The sequence below is a fragment of the Scylla paramamosain genome, chromosome 7, assembly GCF_035594125.1.
Source record: "Scylla paramamosain isolate STU-SP2022 chromosome 7, ASM3559412v1, whole genome shotgun sequence".
NCBI classification, from domain to species: domain Eukaryota; kingdom Metazoa; phylum Arthropoda; class Malacostraca; order Decapoda; family Portunidae; genus Scylla; species Scylla paramamosain.
This window is the reverse complement of record NC_087157.1, coordinates 4005001-4012500: the sequence shown is the minus strand read 5'-3', so window position 1 is coordinate 4012500 and position 7500 is coordinate 4005001. Positions and strand designations below refer to the sequence as shown.

The window sequence follows — 7500 nt, the reverse complement described above, 5'->3', positions numbered from 1 at the left end:
TATTTACTTAAAACCCGGATAACATGAAAGAAAATCATGACAAAAGAATAAGATGCGAGAAGCAATTAGAATTCGTGATTGACGGTTTGGAAGCTTGCAGCTCGGGGCACTACTGATGTGAGCATAGTAATAATAGTAATAATCATAAGCAGCAACTTCATCTAATACCAGCGCTAGTTTTTGCATGCCTAAATAATGTCCGTACGCTCTTGGTCAGAAATCGAATAAATTGCACAAGCTTCCTCTGACTCCTGTGTTTTCCCCCTGTCTGAAGTCCAGAGTGATGTGCTGATAATGTTGAAGTAACCTAATAATTCGTAGTTTCTCAGGACTTGCTTGAGGAAGAACGCTGAACACATAAGTGGATAAAATGCACTTACTTTCGAGTCTTGTGTTTTTCCTTGTCTGAAATCTTGTAATGTTCTAGTAATGTGGAAGTAACCTAATAATTCGTGGTTTCTCATCATCTCAGAGGTCTTGAAGATTGAGGAAACACGCTTAACACAGTGGAAGTGGGTGCTATATGTTAAACGACTATTATTGGCCATGACTGTGCTTATCACTCACCCAGCATATAGAAGGAAAAAAAAAAAAAAAGCATTGCAACAGACGGTGGAAAGCCAAGGCCACAAGTACATTCCGCCGAGTCGTGGTGAGTAGCGGGTGGCATCGTGCTGCTGTGGTTCGAGTAGAGTTAAAGAAGAATACTGTAATACTGTAATGTGTTAGGCGAGCAATTATAATCTTGGGACTGACACACACACACACACACACACACACACACACACACACACACACACACACACACACACACACACACACACACACACACACACACACACACACACACACACACAGTCAACACCACCGTTATCACCACTACAATCTTAGCAAAAAAAAGCAAAAAGTAATTCAGTAAAAAAAAAAAACGCTCATACTATGTTTAATTTAGTTCTCGTGCACTCTACTACCACCACCATCACTCCCACTAATACTGCTACCGCTACTACGCCACTGATGCTAATACTACTTTGTGTGGACGCATCGGACGCTGAAAATACCCCGCAGTGCACCCCGGCTTGCCCTTAATACCTGGTAATCCATGGGTGTGTCGCGTCACGGGACGGAGGTGGTGGTGGTGGTAGTGGTGGTGGTGGTGGTGATGGATGGTAATGGCTAATGATGGGAATAGACTATAGACAACTACTTTGATTTATTGACTTGTAGGTGTTACGTTGTTGTTTATTACTGATGTTTAGTGGTGTTATTATTATTGTTACTGTTATTGTTATTGCTGCTGTTGTTTTATTTTGTCTTATTTTTATCTAGTTATTTTTTTTTATTGTTATTGGTGCTGTTACTGTTTTTTTCGTGTTCTTGTTAACATTATTATTATTATTATTATTATTATTATTATTATTATTATTATTATTATTATTAGTTATTGTTATTGTTATAGTTGATTGTTGAGGAACGTGGATGAAAGTGAAACTGAATGCAAAAAAGAATACTGATGAAGTAAACATTTTGGGAGGAGAGGCAATTAAGAAGACTTTTCATATATACGTTATTTTATATATATTTAATTAATTAATAAATAAATAAATAAATTAATTAATTAATTAATTTATTTATTTGTTTATCTAACAACTTATTTATTTATAGTTTTTGGCTCGCTTTCTTTACACATACAAACAGTCTAAGTTTAACAGGAGATAGTCTTGAATGGGAAAGAATTATAACACTTCAGGTAATGATTAATTACCTAGGTGAGAATATTATAGCGAAGGCTCATGTCAGCTGCTGCGGTGGGGATGGAGCGAAGGTTTAGAAGAGAAACATTAAGGAAGGGAGGCTTTCAGGGATTTCAGGGGAGACATATGTACTCGTATATACAAAAGGTAAAAAGCTGAATTTGAGAATATAGATTTGTAAAATGTTTTCTGTGGCTGTGAAGTGTGGAGAGAGAGAGAGAGAGAGAGAGAGAGAGAGAGAGAGAGAGAGAGAGAGAGAGAGAGAGAGAGAGAGAGAGAGAGAGAGAAGGGTGGGGGTGAAAGTACTGTCAGTGAAATGTGCTAGGAAACTAATTTTATCGGTTATTATAGTGTCTAGAAGAAAAGTGAAACATGAGTGATATAATATAAGGAGCAGATCAGGAAGTACTAATGTGACCTGGATTTGTAGAAAGAATATACAGTTTGGTCAAGATAAAAGACTTGACAGATGTGACGCGGAAAATTAAAGAATGGATAGGAAAATTGGAAGAGTCACTGGACCACATTATTATTATTATTATTATTATTTTTATTATTATTATTATTATTATTATTATTATGGTTATTAATAGTAATATTAGCGTTCATAGTCATTCTTGCTATTCAATATTTGATTCTCAGAAAACATTTTCTCTTTTTTTTTTTTTTACCATTTAGTAACTATAGCAAATTCTCTCTCTCTCTCTCTCTCTCTCTCTCTCTCTCTCTCTCTCTCTCTCTCTCTCTCTCTCTCTCTCTCTCTCTCTCTCTCTCTCTCTCTCTCAAACCATCCCTGTCAGTCACAGTTGAGAAATATGGATAGGTATAGTGTGTGTGTGTGTGTGTGTGTGTATGTGTGTGTGTGTGTGTGTGTGTGATATCCATTATCATAGGAAATGGCCAGATAGATGGAGTGTGACTGGGAGTAAATACGGTACAGTAATGGTGGTGGTGGTGATGATGTTAATAATAATGGTAATAGTAATGATGATAATAATAGTAATAATAATAATAATAATAATAATAATAATAATAATAATAATAATGATAATAATAATGTGTTTAGTCATCCAGGCAATCGCTCAGTGGCTGTCATTATCGACTTCCACTTCACTACCACCACCACTACCACCACCACTCCCTCCACACCCTCCACACCCTCAGCTCCTCCCTCCTACTCTCGTATCTGCCTCCTCATCTTCGGTTGTCAGGCCACGCCAAAATAAGCAGGACTATCATTGTTGTTGTTATAATTATTATTATTATTATTATTATTATTATTATTATTATTATTATTATTATTATTATTATTATTATTATTATTATTATTACTACTACTACTACTACTACTACTACTACTACTACTACTACTACTACTACTATATCATTATCAAGTTGGAGCATAGGTCGATATCAGTGTCCCTCTTACCAGCTTCTTCATACCTACAGTCCTATACACCAGTCTCTGTAGCATTCCCGAGGGTGACATTTAAGTTAGGCCCATCGTTGGCGCCCGCTTATCCTCCTCCTCATCCTCTCCATCCGGTGTCGTGGGTGCGGTGTTTTAATATATTCATGTTTTGTTAGAGTTTCCTGTACAGAAGATCTACTGGCGTTGAGCTGAGGATTAGATTGTCTAGTAAAGGCATTCTCTCCAAAAAAATAATAATAATGTCTACGAGGTTGGTGTGTTACTGGAGTCGTATTTTGAAACACTTCGGGCTCTCCTAAGGAATGTTTTATAAAGGCGAGAGACATGATCATCCGTTTCACTACTAGACAATTTTTCTCTTTATGACTGACAACTTTTCAGACGCGTAAATACGTTTGTAGCGTAGTAAGATGAGCTAACCTTCTCTTCTTTCTCTCCTCTGTGATTTTTTTTATTTGATTTTTTTTTTTACAGTTGTCAGAATGTTAACAAAAGACAATCGTTGCAGTGTTTTTTTTTTTTTTTTCATAGATGATACTGAATCTTTGGTGAACTATCTTTAGAATCACAAAAAGCACAATTGAAAAAACAACAGTTTTCACTATAGAATGTTAGACGTAGCCAAAACAGGATTCTGATGTAATGGAGAATACATCCTTGTTTTGTACCCATGGGTGTGGTGCTTGATGTATTGGCGTCTTGCTGGCATTTGCTGTACGAATGACAACTGGCATTGAGCTGAAGCTTAGATTTTAAAGTGAGCATTATTCTTTTCACTCACAACCTGCAAGGAACAATCGCCTCTGAATTTGAGAGTCCAAGTGCTGAAGAGTATTTTACCTGACAATTACGACTGGCTGTGAATTTAGGTTTAGATCCACAAGTAAATCTTATTCCTGCCACTCACATTAGAACAATTACTCCTGTCAGACCCAAATACTTTCTAATGACAATTCTACCCGACAAGGTTCCTTTCGGGATTGCTCCACGAATAGCAAGTAGCGTTGAGGGTTAGATTAACAAGTAGACCTTATCCATTCCATTCACTGTCTGAAGGAGCAATCATCCATACGACTTTCTGAATACTGCGGATGAATGTTGTAATTACTCAGCAATATTATTAGACTGCACAGGACTGAGGATTAGATTATCAACAGAGCCTTTTCCTTCCATTCACAGTATGCTCAGTACAATCACCCGAAGACTCAAAATAAGTGTTGTATGATGGAGCAATTTTCACGTGGCAAGCTTCAGTGAATTATTTGAGTGGAGCAGTTATCAGTGTTCTAGGAATGGTGACTATGAGCGGTGTACCGAATAGAGTGCTAGTGTGGGTGAGTTTTACGTACTGTGCTTGAGATACGTAGCTCAGAGTTGTGACTCGGAGTTGTTGGAGGTGCTTGGTGTTGCAGTCTTGCTTTGGGACTTGGGGAGTATTGTATGTCTGTGGGATGTTTCCTTCTTGACCGGACATCCGGGCACCTCTTGGACGTGGTGAGGGCAACGGCACCCGTATAGTGTATAAATAGAAGCCACTTTGCACTCGGATAGATGAACGGAGGCAGCTGTGACTTAATATTGGTTTGTTTAGTTAATCACTTGAAACATGTTTGTGGAAGCTGCCTGCTGTAACTAATCCCAAACTACAGAGATAAATGTGAACGTGAAGCTTGGGTGCCATGGCTGGTGTGCTGCAGAGCGGTGACGTCAGTTTAAAGTGTTCCGAGGAGATGCGTGTCGTGAGCTAATCGTTGCTGTTAAGTTTGAAAAAATTATGCGATGATAGCTGGTGTTATGGTGTTATTATGTTTCGTCGGCGTTCATTTAAAGAGTTTTAAGACGATAAGTGTCGCCTGCTAGTTGTTGCCGTTAGTTAAAAAAGAATTCTGAGACCATGGATGACGCTGATATCTTCGGTGTTTGTTTACAGGACTTTGAGGGGCTGAGTTGCATGAATCTAATTTTTGCCGTTAAGTTATAATAGGGAGTTATAAGACGATAAGGCGGCGTTATTATTGTTGATATTTATTTAACCGGCTTATTTTTAGTGCTAATGACTTCATGGCTCTTGTTAATTCACATGATTTTACTGAACAAAAAAAAATAAGGAAATGAATCAATGAATAACTAACCAAGCAACTTATCAACCAATCAGCTAACCAGGCAACTGAATAAATGAATATTTAGAATAAATAAATAGATAAATAGATGAATTGAAGCAAAATTAATAAAGCCACAAACAGATTTCAACTATTTGATCATTCATTCCCTTTGTCTTGAGTGGAATCGGCCAAAATTATGCCCTGAACATGCACCAGACCATCTGATTGAGCTTCAGGAGCAGCCATAGCAGTCACAGGCAATGGCGTGTGTGGTAATCATCGGCGCTGGACTGATGGCTTTGTGCTGTGTTGCGTCACCGGCCTTGAGCTCATTCCTCCGCCAGTGGGTCTGTCGAGGGATAAAAGGGACGTGGTCTGGTACCCCCGGCCTTGGTCTGCTTCAGGATTAGACTGGGAAGAAATGAAGTGTAGGTGCCTAGAGTCGCGGCAGTGTTGCATAAACCACGAACAAGGGACGTTTCCTTAGGGGATAAGGGGAACCGTGACTTGCAAGGGTAAGGAAGGAGTCACCAGGCTATATGTTTGATGTAGCCTTGGAATGCCTTTCTACCACCTACCTACCTACCTACATACATAGCTCCGTATTCTGAAACGCTTTCCTCTCCCACCATGACTGTTTTCAAATACCACAGATGATGAGCCAGGTTCTCAAATGTGTTTCTCCTGTTAATAATGTAAAAGTCTCGTTAATCTGTCTCTTGAACCATATAAACATCTTTAAAAGCCCGTATAACATCAAGTAGAGCCTTCTGAAAGCAGTGGAGGTGCGGTCAGAAGTGTCTCAGAATTTGGTCCATAGATGTATGCACACACTGGTAAAAGATAATGATAGTAGTAAATAAATAGATAAAATACACTTTACCCATACCTTTTCATGTTAGGTACAGAATATATATATATATATATATATATATATATATATATATATATATATATATATATATATATATATATATATATATATATATATATATATTTATATATATATATATATATTTTTTTTTTTTATTTTTTTTTTCTTTCTTTTCTTTATTTCGGCGTCTCTGGCTCCAAAATATGCTTTCACTTTTATTTTATCGTTGTGACTTCGCTGTTGCGCGGAGGATATACGTGGTGGTCTTTTTCTTTTTTCCTTGTTGGTTTCCTGGTAGTGGCTTGTGCCTGGCGTGAGGTTCCATTACGTGCAAGACCATCGCTGTGGTGGGGAAGTTATGAACATTTACTTACCTAACGTGAATTTGATATTAATACTGTGGTAGCAGTAGTAGTAGTGGGAGTAATATATTTCTTTCAGTAAATGTTTTGACTTTTAAATTAGATAAGTGAACTAATAATATCAGGGACACTCGAGAGGTGACACTGAGGCGCATTGATTATGTACAGAGCATGAATGATCGTAACAAGCTGGAAAAAAAATAAAAGTAAAGAAAAGAAATAGATTAAAGAATATATACACGAAAGCAAGGAAAATCCAATGATATTTTAACGTGAAAACTCCTGGATCGAAGATTAGGAACCAAAGCTGAATTAAACGATATTGTCATAAGAAAATTCATTTGACTGATTGAATGAAGGGTGCCACCACCACCACCACCACCACCACCACCACTCTTTAAGGTAACCATGGTGGTGGTGGTGGTGGTGGTGGTGGTGGTGATGGTGGTGATGACTCTGCACAGGAAGGATAGCAATAGTAGCACGTCACCACCATCACCACCACCACCACTTCCTCCTCCTCCTATCATTTTGCCTTTCGTATTTCTTCCCAGCCTTTTATTTCTCCTCCATTCCGTGCCCTTATTTCCTTCTTTTCTTCCATTTTTTTTCTTCTTTCCCTTCTCTTCATGCTTGTTATTACCTTCAGATTTACCTATATCATTTATTTACCTTAAGATAGAAATTTGATTTTTCTCGCCTTTAATCTTCCATACGTATTTCCATGATATATATGTGCAACTTCCTTTTCCTTTCCTTTTCCCCATTCCATTCAATTTTATCATTCCTTCCATCTATCCATCCTTCCTTGCTTCCTCCATTTCGTTCATGAAACACCCATCCTCCTCCTCCTCCTCCTCCTCCTCCTCCTCCTCCTCCTCTTTGTGACCCGCAAGGAAACTGACGCAGAGTTTAGCATGACTGTGATCAGCTGACCATGCCATCTGTGTGTGTGTGTGTGTGTGTGTGTGTGTGT

General features: G+C 38.2%; 1 protein-coding gene across 4 annotated transcripts in view; it reads left to right on the top strand.

Moving 5' to 3' along the window:
* The window catches only part of LOC135101925 (RNA-binding motif, single-stranded-interacting protein 2-like), a 78903-nt gene that overhangs the window by 47025 nt on the left and 24378 nt on the right, over positions 1-7500 (top strand). The window lies entirely within an intron of this gene.